General features: G+C 37.8%; 1 pseudogene across 1 annotated transcript; it reads left to right on the top strand.

Moving 5' to 3' along the window:
• Positions 1 to 15,785: 15,785 nt before the first annotated feature.
• Positions 15,786 to 18,121, top strand: LOC143636477 (trans-resveratrol di-O-methyltransferase-like; annotated as a pseudogene). The gene is made up of 2 exons (XR_013154245.1): positions 15,786 to 16,535; positions 17,819 to 18,121. The product of XR_013154245.1 is annotated as a trans-resveratrol di-O-methyltransferase-like (transcript).
• Positions 18,122 to 21,082: the final 2,961 nt, after the last annotated feature.

The raw sequence follows: 21,082 nt of genomic DNA, 5'->3' as shown, positions 1-21,082 counted from the left end.
TACCAGCCTCCGCACATTGAGCTTCTTGAACTGTAGCAATTCTTTTTGCATAGCTTCAGTCCAGGAGTTTTCCTTGAGAGCAATACGATAATCTTTAGGTTCAACCTGAGAAATAAAACAAGCAAAAAGACATTTATTAATAGTTCCAGACTTGCTCCTTTTCGGGATGCCGGCAGATAGAGAACCAGTGATGTTCTTAGTCGGATGTGTCTTGTGAATTGTCAACTGGGAATCAGATCCACTTACAACTCAAAAATTAGATTCTCAGCAGGATGAAAGACCCTTGAGGCATTAGTTAGAACATCAGTGACTGGTTGAATGTTTTCTGGTTAATCAACCACATGTTAAGAAGCAATGGGCTGTCTCAAAGGGTTTCCATGAATGGAACAACGATTGCTGGAATTGGAGTAGAATCAACAGTATTTGATGCATTAGATGGAACTTCATTTGCAACAGCCTCTCTAGTAGTGGCAGGTGGCTCACTTTTAGCGAGAGGAGGTGTAGGTATGGAATCAACCACACTTGGCTCCAGCTGAGGTTCAACTATAGGCTCTGTGGGAGTAGGATCAATGCTGTTTCAATGTTGTCTGCTGACAAGTAAGAGGAATCTGAGTCAGAATCTTCTTCCTTTAGAACTACAGTGGTTGTATCTGCGACTTGAGAAGCTGGATTAACTACAGCCGGTTGAGGAGCTATAGGTAATACATTTCTAACTTGAGGACCACCAGATACGTTAACATTACCCAAACTATCCATGAGAGCATGAATTAACAATTGTATCTGAGACTTGAGCAACTGCAACCGGAGGGGTAGACATAATACGAAACTGGTTGAACAAGTAATCATAATCAAACATCCAGTTTGGAACAATGCGAGCATCTGTCGGGATAAGTTCTTTCTAGTGAATATTGAAGGATTTCACAATCACTCCCGCTTTCTTATTATAAACTCGATAAGTAGTTTTGTTAGAAGCATATCCAGTAAAATAAAACTCATATGCCTTTTCAACAAACTTTGGACCTGAATTGGCGACAGTATGAAGCAAAGTGCATGGACATTAAAAGGTCTTGAAATAGTTGACTTAAGGCTTGGTTTGGTAGAAGACTTCATATGGAGTCTTCTGATGCTTGTTGAGCAGCACATGGTTCTGGATAAAATATGCAGTATTAATTGCTTTTCCCCAGAAAAAGAAAGGTAGCTTTGAGTCTGACAACATTGTTCTTGCAGCTTTAATTAGTGTTCAGTTGCCTCTTTCAGCGACCCCATTTTGTTGTGGAGTGTATGGGGCATTGAATTGACGGTCTATCCCTTTGGAGTGACAGAAATCATTCACCTTTCGACTGCAGAATTCCATACCATTGTCACTTCGAATACACTTGATTCTAATGTCGGTTTAGTTCTTAACAAGGGTCATGAATCTGATTAGGAATTGAGAGGTTTCATCCTTTGAATCTAATAGAAAAGTCCAGCTGAAACATGGAAAATCATTAGTAACAACAAGAAATGGGCTTTTCAATCGATTGAAAAAGGATGGATGGGTCAAATAAGTCCATGTATGGCAGCTAAATAATGGAATCTATAGAATTACAGTTTTGGGCATGTGAGGGAGTTTGTGTTGTTTGCATTTGAAATATGAAATACATTTCTTAACAGTTTGAAAAATTTAATAGGCAAACCCCTCACGTGCTCACCTTTGACGAGTCTGTTCAAATTCTTAATGTTGACATGACCAAGACGTCGATGCCATAGTGATGAATCATTCTCCGAGGCTTAGGATATCAAACATGAGGTAGTTTGCTGTGTATCAAACTTCTCATATCCAATATGTAAGCATCATTATACCTCGGGGCACGCATAAGAATTCATTCCTCAAGGACTTTTAAACCTGGTTTCAAGATGAAGCAATCATTTTCCATAAACAAGGTAGAGTTTTTCTTATCACAAATTTGGGAAACGCTCAGCAGATTGTGATTGAGTTGTTCGACGAGATTGGCATCCTCAAAAGTCAAACTACCGTTAGAGACCTTTCCTCATTTAGTTATTTTCCCTCCCACGTTGTCACACCCCGAAAATCTTAACGTAAGCAGCGGAAGATTTGACTAAGTCGTTTCGGGGGGGGGGGGGTGATAGATACTGTTTCAACCAATTACATTCAATTATACATATGAAAACATAAGTTGGACTTTATTTTACCAACAACATTTTTACACGTGTTCAAATACATGACTTTTATTCAGATTAAAAGTCCAACTAGAGAAAAGTCAACATTTTTTGCCATTCAAACACATGTCACCATTTTTCCGCTCACTCCACGAAGTTCCAAATTATCATTTACCTGAAAAGTATATTAAAATATTTGTCAACACGTATGTTGATGAGTTCCCATTTAAAAACCATGATGTGATAGCTCTTGACTTTTACATGAATTTATTTCTTCATTTTAATCAATGAGAATATCATTATTAACTTTGAATCTTGCATTATATTTCTTAAAAAAATCGTGTTAGTTGTAAACGAGCAAAGAGTACAACACATACATGACTATCAAATGAATAACACGAAACATACCAAACTCGAAATAGTCCAACCTTTGTAACCAGTATATCTGGTTAAATGAGGGGCGTCACCCAGATAGATCTATCAATATTTCTACGCCCTAGACCAAGGTTAATGGTTTTCTCATTTAAGTGACTCATCACATTTAACACGTTTTGTAAAATAAAATGCATCAATTAAATATATTTTCCCCCCAAAACAGTTATATATAAAGCGTTATCAAAACGAGGGGATTTATGAGAAACTCACAATTTTAGGAGATGATCGGTTTTGTCAAAAATGAACTCCTGTCCTATTCATTTAGTACAAGTTTTTAATGATTTATTCCCACAATATCCTTAAGTTGTTCTTTCAACTTAAAGCGTTCACAACAACTTTTTAGTCTTCAAAATGTTTATCTTGTTCATCAGTTTTAGTGTTTAAATTATCCACTTGAGGCTTTGGTTTGGCTAAGTCCATCACTCAAGCACGCATCACAAATATTTAAAAGTATATGTATATACATATGTGTGTGTGCGTGTATATATATATATATATTCTATATTAAATTATAAAATAGATGGGCAGCCTTTCAACTTCTTCATCCTCACTCCTTCAGACACCGTTAAATTAAAGGCTCATTAAGTCTCCGGCACCTCTCCCATCTGCTGTGTGTTTGTTACCTTTCCGGCAGGTATTAAGGCTCCGACTTATTGAATGCCCATTATTGCCATTGAATTGGCGATTGAGAAGGGGGTTTAGGATTCAACGACTAATTGAATGCAGGCGATTGAGAAGCCATATTGATTTCAACCGTTGTCTTATTGAATTCTAATATAAATGAAAATTGTAAACCAACAATTCTGGCAGTTACTTCTCCTGAATCTTTGTCATCCAGTCGTCGCCCTCCTTGCAAAGGGGGTGATTCCTTCAAAAGATACATGGAATTCAGGTCTATTAATCTAATTTCATTATTAAATGATTCAATTTTGATTAATTAAAATATTTATTTCCAGATTTGTTCAATTTGGATCCATCTGGATATAGAAGTTGAGAAATTGGGCATGGATTCAATTTGACAATCCTCTCAGGTAAATGAAATGCAGTGTTGAACCATACTTTTAAATTTTAATCCAACTTCCTCTGCCAATTGAGCGTGGCTTCTAAACAATGGACTGAACCTTCAATTGAATGTCACAATTGATGTGATTAAAGTCAATCGGTTTACGTATCCTTTTATTGTTAGCCACTGAAATTGACACGGAGCAGTTACCATAATAATTGAAGCTTCTGATCTGTGTATAAATTGAATGGTGTTCATCAATTTGTGAGGAGGAATCACAACTCGAATCAAGAATCCAAGGAAACTCCACAACACTTCCATTAATGGTGTTAGTTTTCTTCCTTATTTATTTGCATCCAGTTTTTTTCATTGAATTAAGGTTTTGCTTGATTGTAATTAGCAAATGCTTGTTTCTTGTTATTTAGGTTCATCGACTATTCTGGCACTCCCAGGGATTCCATTTTGTTAGCGCCAGGTTCGTCAAGCTTATACTTGTTATTATTGACATTGTTAGATTTTTTTTGTAGAGAAAATTGAATTGTTGATAACCTTTTTGATGATATTCGAGACAACAGGAATCTAAATGGATGCTTTATTTTTTCAGGCTGAATACTTCCGTCAATTGCTTAAGCTGTGGATTATTTAGTCGTCGCTTATCTAGAGGTTTTCAGAAATCTTGTAAATTGTACAACTGTTTCTCACCTGGTAAGCTTGTGCTATCACATTTTATAAAAACTTTCAAGTCCTTTGCATCCAATTGGAATCTTGATCATCAAAAATATCCTTTTTATGTGATTTTGCAACAAGTGAGCTTATTTATGTTTATAATCCTACTATTATTATAGGGTGTTTGTGATTGATTATATAATCTGCTTGTCAAAGTTTTGAGATTGCTTAATTTAAACCGGTTACTCTTTGGTGGATTCAAAATCACAATTTTGCCACAGGGTGACATAATCTGCTTCTGCTTATTATTGACTATTTGGATAAGCCTTTTAGCAGCCCAAATATGCTACCCTACATGTGTGTTTTTAGGGATGAATTTGAAATGGTTTTTATGTCTAAATTTGCCCTATCAAGTTTTGGCTAAAGTTTCTAATGCTTTAAATGATGCTGCATCAAAGAACTATGATTTGGAAGCATGATTTTCTGCATCCAAAACTTACAGAGAACTTCTTTCATGCTTTAGCCGTAATATGGATGTATAATTTCTTGCATCCAACTGAATGTTTCTGTAAAAGAGGAGTTCTTTCTTCTATTTATTTATTATAGTTTTTTTTATGGCTACTTAAGGTTCTAAAAAATTGGTTTATAAGCAAGCCAATGACCTGGCTTGGTTTGTGAACGACCCGATTATGAGTGGCCTTTTCCAAGCTTTTTTTAGCACGCTTTTAAAATGATACAGTAAGGAGAAACCTCGTGTACCACATGTACGGGCCCCAGTTATGCGGGCCCACGCCGAGTGAGAATTTAGAGGGAAAGTTTACTCGGGTTGTCAGGAAATAAATAATAGAGTAGGAGTTGGTATGAGTCGGGCTAGTGTTGGATTAATGGAGACGGGTTAAATGAGAATGGGCCTTAGGTCCATGGGATTTCAGGGATATAAATATCCCCTAAACCCAAAAATATCTTAATTTCCTTACTTTCTACACACACACTCCAAAAACACACACACCATCTACACCGCCGCCGGGCCGAGGAGAGGAACAGGCAGATCCGAGTGAGAGAGAGAGCGATTAGTTGTGTTAACAAGTTAAACGAGATCCAAACAAGCTCAAAAAGGTATGATTCGTGATCTTTGAAGTTTAAAGATCCAAGCTTTTTAGTGTATAAACGACCGAAAATGGTCGGGAAGCGTAGTGGGTGATATTGAACCATAGCAAGGGTGTTAAAATCGCTCAAAATGCTGGACAGAAACCGAACAGCGGCTGATCTGGGCAACTTCGCCTGCAACTGGGCAACTTCGCCTTCAAAGCGATGAACTTCGCCTGCAAGCTAAGTTCGCCTGATGAACTTCGCCTGCAAGCTAAGTTCGCCTGATGGCAACTTCGCTGTAAAGTTAAGTTCGCCTAACTGGTAACTTCGCCTGAGGCCAAGTTCGCCTGATGACAACTTCGCCTGAAGCCAAGTTCGCCTGATGGCAACTTCGCTGTAAAGCTAAGTTCGCCTAGCTGGTAACTTCGCCTAAAGCTAAGTTCGCCTAAGGTTAACTTCGCCTAGAGCTAAGTTCGCCCGAGGGTTAACTTCGCCTAAAGCCAAGTTCGATTAGAAAATAAATTAAGCGATAAGTTAAAGTAAGCTAATACTAGGCCACCAGATTAGATCAGGCGAGTATTGATACGTGTAACTTGTACAGTCAGCCGAGCTCAGTTAAAGAAGGGATTTACAGATATCAGAGGAAGAAGCAGAGTCCAGGTGAGTTTCTAGCCCCATTCCTTGTTATGTTTTCGGGGCTGTGTGCATACTCGATGTGTTGTTAATACATTTATCCTAAGTGATAAGTGTATGTCATATGTGATATGTGTGATAGATATGAATGATTGCTTGTCGGTACGCGAACGATCTTCGGATATTGCGCGTACTGTCAGGTTAAAAATAAAGGTACGAATATTATATATCGAAGATGTATGAATATTTCAAATGAATACTTGTCGGGGCGTGAACGATCTTCGGATATTGCACGTGTCGACAAGGGGTATGGTTGTTAAATGAATGATGTAAAGAACGCATAGAGTATTCTTATGTTATAATGTAATTATTGTATATGTGAAGTACGTGTATATAGGTACACGAATGACATGTGAGTTCTACGTTTGACATAGTAAGTTAGGATGGCAAATCCCTCTAGCTTCTGTCGGACATAGACTCGGCTGGTGATGGCGTAGTTAAGGACTGCGAGCCTTATACGTGAAGTAGAGGATAGATGTAAACGTAGATAAGGACTGCGGACCTTATACGTAATGTAGATGGGCGTCAGCATAGGAAAGGACTGTGAACCTTATACGTGCTGATTTTGTAGCATAGGGGAGGACTGCGAACCTCGTACGTGCTATGAATTAGGTTGCAACATATGGAAGGACTGCGAACCTTGTACGTGTTGTGGATGTATTTCAGCATAGGAAAGGACTGTGAACCTTATACGTGCTGATTTTGTAGCATAGGGGAGGACTGCGAACCTCGTACGTGCTATGAATTAGGTTGCAACATAGGGAAGGACTGTGAACCTTGTACGTGTTGTGGATGTATTATGGTATAGGGAAGGATCGCGGACCTTGTACGTACCATAAATGGTGAACATAGGTAAGGACTGCGAACCTTGTACGTGTTCACGACCTTGAGTACAGGTATAGACGACGGACTATGAACGTATTCTCGGTAGACTGAGGTTAGTGATTGTAGATATGTATGTATGTATGGTAGTAAGTATGTATGTAGAACAGAAGGGTAACTAGTAAAGTATGGATATGTATCTTCGGATATGTATGTATGTGTATGTATTGTATGGCGTTCGATTAACTAGAACTCACTCAGCGTAGCTGACTTTTAGTATGCACGCAGGTGAGCTGATTATAGAGTTAGCATGAGGATGGCACATGGCATGGATTGAACGGCTGGCATCTGAAGAAAGAAGTAAAGATGTTTTAAATATAAAGTTTTGTGTTATGGTATCAAAGAAAAGATTTAATGTTTTGTAACAAATGATTGATGTTTTATATTCCGCGAAAAGTTTTAATAAACTCTGATTTGAAGAACTGTGTTTATGAGTAAATCCGACGCTAAAGTAGGGCTACCGGGTTCGGGGCCTTACAAGTTGGTATCAGAGCATAAGTTCGAGAGATTTAAGCATCCTACATGCTTAGACTCGAACAGAGTATGGGATTTAAGTAAGAAAGGAAAGAAGATGCCAGTTCAAGAATGCCATGTGTCGCTCAAGAAAGATCAGTAAAGGTAAAGTGTATGATTAAATGATATATGTTAATGAGAAAGGAAAGATATGTGAACGATAAGGATAGAAGTAATTGATTATTTGATTTGACTAACTGCTTAAGTAGGACCAGCACAAATAGACTCATAAAGGGAAGTGTATAGGACACGGAAAGCAACGTGATCAGCTAGTCACAGCTGGCCACTGTTATTACCTGTTAGCCTTGCTATCCTTGTACTAAATAGTTCCTTGAGTGATGATGTTTGTGTTGTCCCTTTTAGAATACTGATGGCTGGAGCTGGAGAATTTGTGGGAACTGGGGGTCGCACTGGACGTCGTGGCAGGCCTCGTCTTGTCCGGCAACCCTCGGTAGAAGAAGCTTCCCACACCGAAGATGAAGGAAGCGCCGCTGGAGGATACCAGAACAACAACGAAGAAGTTCAACTTAGCCCTGCAGTTCAAGCAGCCATTGTTCAAGCTGTAGTTGCTGCTGTGAAGAACCTGAATCCCGAAGGATCTGCTGGAAGCCGTGAACGAACTGCTGAAGGGGCGTGTGGTGATGGTAGGAAGGACGGGGAAGGAGAAAGAGGGGCCTCGAGTGAGGATAAGTCTGTGAAAGTCGATGACAGGAGAAGAGGCCAAGGTGGGTGCAACTATAAGTCCTTCAAAGGATGCGACCCGCCAAAGCTGACTGGTTTGGGAGACGCAATCGCTACTCTCCAATGGATAGCCACTATGGACAAGGTTATCCGCATTAGCGAATGCCGTCCCGACCAAGCTGTGGGTTATGCTACTCAGTCATTTGAGGAAGAAGCTATGTATTGGTGGGAAGGTGTGGAGCAGAGAAAGACTAGGGATGAGATCAAGGCGTTGAGATGGGACGATCTGAAGGAGTTGGTGATGAAAAAGTTCTGCGCAGATGCCGAGGTTGAAAGGACGGAGATGAAGTTCCTGAATTTAAAGGCCGGTATGATGACGCATCGTGAGTATACTACTGAATTCAACCGACTATCTAGGTTGGTGCCTGATATGGTTGACACTGAGGTCAAAAGAATCAAATGTTATGTGAGGGGATTGCCACAAAAAGTCCGCATATTGGTCAGGGCAAATAAACCTGCTACTTTTGACTCTGCTGTTGAACTTGCAGAAGTGGTTTATGCTGACCTGGCTGAGGACGATGTGGTGGTGGGGGAAAAGAAGGAGAAGAAATGGGCTACCTCTGCTAAGCGGTCTGGCGAGATGGTGACAACAACTGATGAGAGGAAGGCCAAGGTTGGGAACAAGGATGCGTGTAAGACGTGTGGGCGAGTGCACCCGGGGGAATGCAGGATTGGGACAGACAGGTGCTATCGGTGCGGAAAGGGTGGGCATTACTCTCGAGACTGCCCTGATCATCCAAAGTGCTACAAATGCGGAAAAGCTGACCACATGGCTAGGGATTGCAAGGAATCAGGGGCGGGAGGTGCGGAAAGATAAAGACTTGGGGAAACTGCAGAGAGGAACGCTTGATGAAGGAATAATTGTTCATGCAATGGTTTTATTAAGTTGCTTTTGCTTAAGGACTTGTTGTGTGTTAAGGTTTAAAACTTATGGTTATCAGTGAGGTGTAATATATTGAGTAGGTTATGAATGATTATTATGTTATGATGAAATGTTGTTTTAGACAATAGTGTTAAAAGTACTAATCGAAGCCCTTGGAGGTATGAGATGAGTTGTGGTACATCGAGGGTCTCATGGACAAGCTACCTTAAATAGCTAAAACACATGACCACCATTCGATGACTGCAAAGTCGGAAGTAAGAAGGATAACTCAGAAAGCGAAGGCGATTCAATAAAGCGTGTAAATATAAGAAGTTTTCCTTTTATAGGGAATAAGTTAGGTTTCGGGGACGAAACCTCTTTAAGGAGGGAAGACTTGTATGTAAGTCCCCCCGGGGCGTCGCCGATCGATACGAGATCCGCACGAGGTCTAGGAGTGCGGAATCCTCCTAGACTCGTTTATTGGTGTAAAGATGAAGAACACAAACACGTACACGAACAAATACACGAACAAATACAAGAACGGGATAATCAAATCTGCAGATTCTTATATAATAATCAAAACACGTTACATACCGTAACCAAACAGAAAACACGACTGACCCGAGGTGAGCTCTACCTCAGGTCGTCTCACACGACTCTCCTTGTCTCTTACTCTCTCTAAACAAACAAACTGCTCAAAACACACACTAATTTCTGGATTTCTCAACCTAAACAAGACACACGTATATATATATAAAACATTCTCGGGCCTGGGCTTCAGTAGGCGAAGTTGTTATAACTTCGCCTATGGCGAAGTTATTCTAACTTCGCCTATGGCAGAAGTTGTTACAACTTCGCCTACGGCGAAGTTGTTATAACTTCGCCTATGGCGAAGTTGTTCTAACTTCGTACTTCGTTTCCGCTGATCAGAATTGCATAGCGACGGTCACAAAATGCACCAACAGTCTCCCCTTTGACCGTTGCTCTCAATTCTAACAAACACAAAAGATCATCTGTTACACGACATGCACCAACAGTCCCTCTCTTAACTGATGATCTTCTGTTTGCAGTCAACCAGCCGTGTCTGAATCTGTCATGTAGCTTCACAAATCTACCAATCACCCAGCGTCTTCCATATCAGATCTCCCCTTCAGTGTAAGCTTCTCCGACAATATAGATTGAGTTCTTTGAAATGCATGCATCCTCGTGCCAATAGATCATCTCAACCAATCACGTGAGTCCATCTGACTTCACCAACACGTGAAGTTGGGCTTCCTCCACAACTTCACCAACTCGTCGGCATACGATAAGGTTTAATCTTCAACTACTCAACATCAAGTGATCAATTTCATCACAAAACCACCTTGACAGAATCTAACACATGACCATTAATCCGAAGCATCTTCAATCACCAGGGATAACGATCAAGAACATAAACACTTTAGTTCCCGATTAAATCCAACTTGTTCCAGAATTTTCACTTTAATAAATAAGCATCACGTTTCAGGATCCAATTCTCGAACGCCTTGAAAATAACATAAATAATATGCTCTGACCGCAATCCAGTAATGACGAAAATCTTCAGTTCAATTTGACTTTCTTCAGTTGGTCAACCTCGAACAACAACAATTTCATTGCCCACAAACACCCAAATATGTGTCAATATCCAGTTTCAATCAATATCCCATTCACAAACTCAACTCCATATCCAGAGTTGACACGTATTTGTTCACACGTAAGACCAAGAGATAACAAGTTTCACTCGTTGACGGAACAACGTTTTCGGTCTCACAATAATCGTGTACACCTGGCCATACAGACGAAAATTCCAAAACACTCTTTTAGCTCTGATACCACATGTAAGTCCCCCCGGGGCGTCGCCGATCGATACGAGATCCGCACGAGGTCTAGGAGTGCGGAATCCTCCTAGACTCGTTTATTGGTGTAAAGATGAAGAACACAAACACGTACACGAACAAATACACGAACAAATACAAGAACGGGATAATCAAATCTGCAGATTCTTATATAATAATCAAAACACGTTACATACCGTAACCAAACAGAAAACACGACTGACCCGAGGTGAGCTCTACCTCGGGTCGTCTCACACGACTCTCCTTGTCTCTTACTCTCTCTAAACAAACAAACTGCTCAAAACACACACTAATTTCTGGATTTCTCAACCTAAACAAGACACACGTATATATATATAAAACATTCTCGGGCCTGGGCTTCAGTAGGCGAAGTTGTTACAACTTCGTATTTCGTTTCCGCTGATCAGAATTGCATAGCGACGGTCACAAAATGCACCAACATTGTAACATCCCGAAATTTCAAAGTGATATTAATTATATTACTTACTAATAGAGGGAAAGTTTACTCGGGTTGTCAGGAAATAAATAATAGAGTAGGAGTTGGTATGAGTCGGGCTAGTGTTGGATTAATGGAGACGGGTTAAATGAGAATGGGCCTTAGGTCCATGGGATTTCAGGGATATAAATATCCCCTAAACCCAAAAATATCTTAATTTCCTTACTTTCTACACACACACTCCAAAAACACACACACCATCTACACCGCCGCCGGGCCGAGGAGAAGAACAGGCAGATCCGAGTGAGAGAGAGAGAGCGATTAGTTGTGTTAACAAGTTAAACGAGATCCAAACAAGCTCAAAAAGGTATGATTCTTGATCTTTGAAGTTTAAAGATCCAAGCTTTTTAGTGTATAAACGACCGAAAATGGTCGGGAAGCGTAGTGGGTGATATTGAACCATAGCAAGGGTGTTAAAATCGCTCAAAATGCTGGACAGAAACCGAACAACAGCTGATCTGGGCAACTTCGCCTGCAACTGGGCAACTTCGCCTTCAAAGCGATGAACTTCGCCTGCAAGCTAAGTTCGCCTGATGAACTTCGCCTGCAAGCTAAGTTCGCCTGATGGCAACTTCGCTGTAAAGTTAAGTTCGCCTAACTGGTAACTTCGCCTGAGGCCAAGTTCGCCTGATGACAACTTCGCCTGAAGCCAAGTTCGCCTGATGGCAACTTCGCTGTAAAGCTAAGTTCGCCTAGCTGGTAACTTCGCCTAAAGCTAAGTTCGCCTAAGGTTAACTTCGCCTAGAGCTAAGTTCGCCCGAGGGTTAACTTCGCCTAAAGCCAAGTTCGATTAGAAAATAAATTAAGCGATAAGTTAAAGTAAGCTAATACTAGGCCACCAGATTAGATCAGGCGAGTATTGATACGTGTAACTTGTACAGTCAGCCGAGCTCAGTTAAAGAAGGGATTTACAGATATCAGAGGAAGAAGCAGAGTCCAGGTGAGTTTCTAGCCCCATTCCTTGTTATGTTTTCGGGGCTGTGTGCATACTCGATGTGTTGTTAATACATTTATCCTAAGTGATAAGTGTATGTCATATGTGATATGTGTGATAGATATGAATGATTGCTTGTCGGTACGCGAACGATCTTCGGATATTGCGCGTACTGTCAGGTTAAAAATAAAGGTACGAGTATTATATATCGAAGATGTATAAATATTTCAAATGAATACTTGTCGGGGCGTGAACGATCTTCGGATATTGCACGTGTCGACAAGGGGTATGGTTGTTAAATGAATGATGTAAAGAACGCATAGAGTATTCTTATGTTATAATGTAATTATTGTATATGTGAAGTACGTGTATATAGGTACACGAATGACATGTGAGTTCTACGTTTGACATAGTAAGTTAGGATGGCAAATCCCTCTAGCTTCTGTCGGACATAGACTCGGCTGGTGATGGCGTAGTTAAGGACTGCGAGCCTTATACGTGAAGTAGAGGATAGATGTAAACGTAGATAAGGACTGCGGACCTTATACGTAATGTAGATGGGCGTCAGCATAGGAAAGGACTGTGAACCTTATACGTGCTGATTTTGTAGCATAGGGGAGGACTGCGAACCTCGTACGTGCTATGAATTAGGTTGCAACATATGGAAGGACTGCGAACCTTGTACGTGTTGTGGATGTATTTCAGCATAGGAAAGGACTGTGAACCTTATACGTGCTGATTTTGTAGCATAGGGGAGGACTGCGAACCTCGTACGTGCTATGAATTAGGTTGCAACATAGGGAAGGACTGTGAACCTTGTACGTGTTGTGGATGTATTATGGTATAGGGAAGGACCGCGGACCTTGTACGTACCATAAATGGTGAACATAGGTAAGGACTGCGAACCTTGTACGTGTTCACGACCTTGAGTACAGGTATAGACGACGGACTATGAACGTATTCTCGGTAGACTGAGGTTAGTGATTGTAGATATGTATGTATGTATGGTAGTAAGTATGTATGTAGAACAGAAGGGTAACTAGTAAAGTATGGATATGTATCTTCGAATATGTATGTATGTGTATGTATTGTATGGCGTTCGATTAACTAGAACTCATTCAGCGTAGCTGACTTTTAGTATGCACGCAGGTGAGCTGATCATAGAGTTAGCATGAGGATGGCACATGGCATGGATTGAACGGCTGGCATCTGAAGAAAGAAGTAAAGATGTTTTAAATATAAAGTTTTGTGTTATGGTATCAAAGAAAAGATTTAATGTTTTGTAACAAATGATTGATGTTTTATATTCCGCGAAAAGTTTTAATAAACTCTGATTTGAAGAACTGTGTTTATGAGTAAATCCGACGCTAAAGTAGGGCTACCAAGTTCGGGGCCTTACACTTAGGGGTTGAGAGAGAGATGAAAGGAGAGTGGGTTTGATGGCCCCTAGAGGTGTGTGTTTTAAACTTAAATTCTTCCTATCTTGCTCTTTCATTTTCTTGGTTTAAAGTTAGGGTTTTGATGATTGTATGGAGATTATTGTGTGAATGGAAGAGAAAAGGGAGGTAGGAGAGAGGGCGGTAGCCGGAAATGGTGAAGGAAAGGAGGGAAAAGAGGGTGGTGGTTATGTGGGGAAGTGGTGTGGCATGATTATGTTTAAATCTTGTGTGTGTGTTGGAATGTGTGTGAGTATAGGGTGTTGTGTCCTGCAAGCATGTAATTAGGAGAGTGATTAAGAAGTGGGGATCCGGCCAGGGGGGGTTATTTAATATTTTATGTTTTGAATAATACATGTATTAATCTAAGCCTTCTTTAGATAAGTTTGTAATTTATAACTAGTTAAGATTGTTTTTATGTAAAACCAATTGTATATCTGGATTCCTCATAAAATTAGCTTCAAAACCATATAAAGATGTAAATTTTTGGAGTTGGTTTGTTTCAGGTCCTTACGTGTTTGGTACCGGCTTTTACTCGCTTATTTTCCAGTTTTCGCGAACCAAACATTCCAAAATTATGTTTATGACCTAATATTAATATTTTCACTTTATTTATAATTATTTTAGGTCATTCCCAACATCTAGGAATTTATTTGGACTTTTAACCTTACCCGGGTCACGACCAGTGCCAGTTTTGCGTAGTATTTGCTATGTGTCAAAACATAACTTTTTGAACACAATAAAATATAACACATATATTTGGAGTTTTTGGACTAAAATATTTTTATTTTATTCTTCCACAGTATCATATTACACGATAAACCCGATTACATTGGCACAGTATTAGTCTTAAAAAGGCTAGGTGTCACACATGTCACCCACGAAAGACACAGATCCACCTTCGAACAGTTGAACGACAAAAAGTAAGGATTCGTCTCCGTCATATGTCGGATGCAGCAGTTAATTAGACATGGGTTCTCGAGACAAAGATTGTCTCTGGAAGGTTAACAATAAAGTCTCCAAATTTTATTTTATTTGCTGAAAACGTTTTGTTTCTTGGTGAGTCATCACATGAAGAACAATCCTTATGAACCCAAACATGTTCTTTGTTTTAACCGGTTTGGACTTCGCTATCTTTATTTTCAAATATGTTTTTGACGGATCCTCAAACTTTACAATCTTTGGATCTCTTTTTGCTCTCTCCTTTTTGGTTATCTAAAGAGGCTTTCTCTTTTTCTTGTTTGTAATTTTCTTGGATTTCATATCCATTTCTCTGGCTTCACTTTCAGTTTGATCAGTCCTAGACCCAGAGCTGCTAGCAGCTGATGGCCAGGACTGATTAAACTGCTGCTACATATCCTTTTATTGCCTATGCCAGTTCTTACAATGTCTTGCAAGATGAGATGAGTTGACACACACAAAACAACATTTCCTACTATAAACCCTATAATACTCATCAGAACTATAAGACTGGTGATAATGCGGATTAGGTGATCATTGAAGAATAGATCATGGTTGTGCTTGCTTCATGATTTCTGACCATGATCGTCAAACACATTTGTGTAATATATAGAAAACTTTTAAAAAAATAGTTGCCTGTTAAAGTTTTTTAAAATTTCCTATTATTTTCACATGTAGCTTTTGACCAGTTTTACGACCAATTTTGTGGGTCGCAATCCACGTTGCATGCTATCATGACGTTGAAAGCAAATATAATTCAAATACAACTATACAAGTAACACATGGTCATTTGTTTCATTAAAGAAACAAATAAATAAAGATTCGTAGTGGAAACGTAGTATTGATTTGGAGTATGCAAATCAGGTAAACACTACAGTTTATAACATTTCCAAATAATATATGGTGGATAATAACACGTGGATATTAAAATTATTAACTTTTAAGCGCCTCTCTTCACATTTCTTTCTATAAATTGAGAAGGTTTGTAACGTTTCAATATGTCAAATTGTCTCTCACACTATATTGTAATAACAAGGGATGACATTGGAAAACTATGAGCTATATGAAAACTTGCTTTATTCTCAAACTCACGTATGGAACCATATTTTCAGTTTTATAAAGTAAATATCACTCAAATGTGCAATAGAGCTGCAAATACCTGATATCATCGATTGCCATGGTTCACCAATGCTGCTTTCCGACTTAGTGGAAGCCCTCCCGATCAATCAAGAGAGAACTCAATTTGTCTATCGGCTCATGCGCATCCTTGTTCACTGTGGTTTCTTTGTGAAACAAGGAGAAGGATATTTGCTAGCTCCTGCTTCTAAATTGCTTCTAAAGGAAGACCTGTTAAGCCATAGGCCCCTTGTGCTAGCTATGTTGGATCCGGTACTGCTGGACCCATGGCAACATATGACCAAATTGTTACGAAATGAGGATGTGTCCCCCTTTGACATAACTCATGGGAAGGGTTTTTGGGATGTGTTAGGCCAATAGCCAAGGCTTGGTCAGCTATTTAACGAAGCGATGGCTAGTGACGCGAGGCTTTTTATAGGTGTGGTTCTTGAACGATGTGGGGATGTTTTTGAAGGGTTAGATTCCATTGTTGATGCTGGGGGTGGTACAGGGACAGTCGCTAAAGCCATAGCGAAAGCTTTTCCAACAATGAGTTGTACCTGCTTTGATGTTCCTCATGTGGTTAATGGCTTGATTGGAAGTAAGAATTTGAGTTATGTTGATGGAGACATGTTTGAAGTCCTTCCCAATGCTAACGCAATTTTACTTAAGGTAATATTATTGGAATTTTTTTTCCATTAATTAATTGAAAACAATCTCTAGCAACTCGACTCAAACTATATGTAATATTGAACACGATCTGGAGTAAACGTGACTCCATTTCTTGGTCGATGCAATCTAAGTTTTACAAATCACCCACCTAGCCACTAGCTGATCTAGAAATTTTGGTTTCACAAGTTTTTGCTAAGTTAATATCTATATATTTTAAACTATTTTTCAGTTTGAGTCAGGTTTGGTTCAAACTATTTAAAAAACCCAAAACTTAAGTACATAAGTTTAGCTTTTAATTTCATAACGATGTATGGACATCTTTATTTTTGATTATTTTTTAATAAAAGCAGTGTCATGCTAAAAATGATGAAAAATTTGGGTTTTTTATTTTTTTATTTTTTAACTTGAATTCGTAAAACTAATTAATTTGCGTAAAATACCATAAACTGATTAATAAAATCGAACGTTAATAAAATTGTTAAACTGCGAATACCAACTGTAATAAGATGAATTATTTAAAAGTAAATATAAAGAGTAAAAGAATATTAAGTTGATTTAATAAACAGTGAGTTTAATCAGAAAAATAAATATAACTAAAATAATAGATCAAACTTTATTTAAAAGATATTTAAACCAAATTAAAATTTGTATTGAAAAGAAAAATACATAAGAGTCAAAAATATTTATTAAAAACATGAAGTAATTAAGGTTTGAGCCCTTAACCTACTTTAGAGTATTTTTAAAGAAAGGTATATTAACCAATATAAAATCCATTTTGATTTGCCAATGATCTTTAACACAAATAATTGTGGTGAGGTATTCAAAGAATTCAATTTAAAAAGAACAGGTCTTCGATTCATATCTCATCCCGTGATAAAATAAAAATAGAAGGTTCTAGGTTGGGTAAGGGGTTTTCTCCTATACGTTGGCTTTCCTACTAAGGGTGGAATGAAGATCATCGAGTGGGCTAGTGGTCTGTCAATTATTCAAATAATCGTTAAAAAAATTCATTTAAATTTTATTTCTGTTAATTATGTTAAAGACGTCGGTGCTAAAATTTTCTTGGGGTTACTTACAATATTAAATCGTGTACATACTAGCAATCTAAAATTAAGAAAACTAAAATCAAGGGTTGGGTCACCCTAATGTTGATCTTTCCATTCTCTAAACTCATGTCTTCTTTTAAATTACATTTTTACTCTCATTGTCGTATAGACTGATAATGTGTGTACAAGAACTTTAAGTTTGACATCGATTTAACCTTTTAATTTATGAAAAACTAGTGGATTTTACATGATTGGAATGATGCGGAGTGCATTAAAATATTGAAGAAATGTAAAGAGGCTATCCCAAGCAAAGAAAATGGAGGAAAACTAGTGATCATAGACATGATCGTGTTGGCTGATGAAGGAGCCACTAAATTATTTGAGTCTCAACTTTATCTTGATATGCTTATGATGACTTGTCTAACTGGAAAAGAGAGGAGCGAAGAAGAATGGGCAAAACTCTTTCTTGATGGTGGCTTTAGTGGCTATAAAATAACTCCGGTTCTAGGTTCAAGATCTCTCATTGAAGTTTACCCATAAAGTATTTCCGCATGAAGTTAATAAAATAAGAAACTTGATCTATGCTCTTGTTCATGGTTTCTTGTATCAATGTTTTCATTCTATATCATGTTTCCTCGTATTATTAATCTCAAGTAGATACATTGACCAAAAGTTTTGATGAAAACCAAAAATGAATGATCATTAGAAAACGAAAAGGTTATGACGAAATCAAGAAAACTTAATCCAAACTGAGTTAGATAATTATACAGATTTAATTGAGGCCTTAATTATTCTCTCATCTCTTTTAATTCAAATTATGAACATAATCTTTCTATATTTCTCAAATTAATCTAAAGTCTCTCTCCCTCTCTCTCTCTCTCTCTCTCTCTCTCTCTCTCATACAATATTTCATTAGATTTTCAAATAACTGTTCATGAGAAATCTTGGAATCAGCTAACATAGAAGAACACCTCTTAGTATTTTATGAAATGAACTGGAAAAACATTGGGGACAAGATGAACACAGGAATTTATTAATTTGTGTTACACCTGGGCCCATCATGGTCGATGCGTGGCAGTTTGAAATCAGCTATAATATATAGCCTAAACATTACTTAAAAGTTATACGTAGCAATTCTAGGATACCAATCTAGTCAAAATCCAATATCTCTGCATAAGATATCTGCAGTAAAAGATTGACTAATCAATTAACAAAATTGAACGAATAGAATTGTATAATCAAATGGTCCTATAAATGATCATTTAGATAAATGAACAAGATCAGATAGTTGTGAGAATATCAAATCATTAGGTTGTTCACTATGGTGGGGGCTTTGAAGCCCCTTAATAGTGCCATATCATTGTTACGTGTGTGCCATGGCTTTAAAGCCCCAAGAGTTAAATGCCACTTTAGTACCTGTGGTTGGGCTCATTACGCAACTTTAGTATCGTGTTTGAATTTATTGCAAATGACTACCTTACTTTTCTAAAACTTGCAATTTTAGTACCTTTTTTCTAACCCCGTCTATTTTGTCCGTTAAGTCAGGGCAAATTAGTAATTTTGATTATTTTATTTATTTTTCTCTTTTGAGCTAAGTGTCATTTTCATATATATGGTTTGTTTAATTATACAACTTTAGTACCCTTTTTGAATTTACTGCAACTGAATACTTTGATTAGTTTTGATATATAGATAAACCAAAAGAGACATTACATATTACAGTTAAAAGTTAACTAAAATACATGATAGAAGATGAAAAACAATCATAAAATGTATATCATATTTTTTAGCCTTTTGTTCTTGATTGCCAATTTACTTCTAGTAGCTCAAACTTCGAGTTCATCTTATCCATTTTTCTTGCATATTTTTTATGTGTGTTGATTTTTTTTCCAAAATGGGTATGATTACAGTAGCTCTTTAACACATCGGAAGATCAAGCTAAGTAACAATCACAAAACTTCGCTCTTCTTAGTATAACTGTAGGTCCTCTAGAATGGATCTAACAACTTTACTCGGATCAATCCGTTTGGTTAGCGGAAATCACCAACAACACTCGGATCTCGGATCTTAGTTTGTTTGGTTTATTTGCTAGAATATAAGAAGAAGAAAAAAGATGGAGAGAACTTTTTTTTTTCTAGAGTTGTGTCAAAGGATTCTGTGGAGAAATGGGTTAAGTGACCATTTTATAGGGTCTCCATTTCTCCAAAGTTTATATAATAAACGTACAAAATAAACATACCGAGTACGTAATACATCGACTAAAAGCAAACTAGAACGACATACAAAATCCTTAAAACAATATAGAATATTGGCCCCACAATCTCCCTCTAGGATTGAGTATGTCGAGGAATCTTTATCAAGTTCTTTGCTTCGTCTTTATTTCTTGCAGTTTAGCACTTGCCTTGATCCAGGATCTTGAACGAGATTGGATATTGGACAATTCTTTATTTTCCGTTCTTGTAGACTTGAACTTTAATCTTATTTTCTAGGAATGATCGACAACATCAAATTTTAGAAACATCAGATGCTGGAGGCTCGACATCTAATTTTTTTTTGTTGACTTTATTGAGCCGGCTAGTTTCTTTCCTTGTCTTCGAATGCAATCAGTTCATTTTTAGCTTCAACCACCAACTTTCGCGTTCACGTTTTCCTCTAAGTGCTTCAACATCTGCAACTCTATTTTCTGCATCCAACAAGCCTTGATCTTGATCTACCTGTCCATGTACAACTGCACAAAACTTAGAACGAATAAGATTCATTCACAGACCCTCTCGAGGGTCAAAGAAGAATTTTATTTTTCAAAGCATGCCCTTGGTTTGAAGTGTTTGTAAAATAACTCTGAAAATTTTATTTTCAGTCCCTCAACTTGTAAGTGATTCGTTTAAGTCCCAGCTTTCCAACAAACTTTACATGAACGACCTTGACAACACAACACATAATTTTGAATAAAACAAGGTTTACTAAAATATGTACAAACACCTTGAAAGAAAAAAACATTGTGTAGGTCGTTAAAAAAATTATATAGATATATGTTGGTTGTGTAGTGATTTGTCATTTAATCGTTCTCCCAGCATGTTAGTTGTGTATGCGTATGGTTGTGTAAGGATACGCTGGTTGTGTGGGGACGTGTAATTTAATAATCGACAAAATCGTATTATGGGTATAAAAAAGATAGAATTTAATAATATGCTGCGCATTTGGTTACGAGTGGTAGTCAATGTAGATATTTTATCCCAAAATGACCATAATATTGTTTCGTGTGTTGTGAAGTAAACATGGAAAAATAAATGAATAAAAAATTTAAAAAATAAACTAAAAGTTAAACAAGAAAACAAGTAAAAAGAAGAATATAAACAAAAGTTGATTTCACATCATCTTATTTTAGTATATTGTTAGACTTGTTTAAAAATGTCATGTTAGGTTAATGCAATTAAAGAATAAATAATATCATTTAATTGTTAAAATAACTTTTGAAATATAACTTATGTAGAATGGTTTAAT

Source organism: Bidens hawaiensis, unplaced genomic scaffold (genome assembly GCF_021521415.1).
Source record: "Bidens hawaiensis isolate Kalapana, Puna unplaced genomic scaffold, B.hawaiensis_p1.1 tig00007983_1, whole genome shotgun sequence".
Taxonomy (NCBI): domain Eukaryota; kingdom Viridiplantae; phylum Streptophyta; class Magnoliopsida; order Asterales; family Asteraceae; genus Bidens; species Bidens hawaiensis.
Note: the sequence above shows the minus strand (reverse complement) of the source record. Positions and strands in the feature narration are given on the sequence as shown.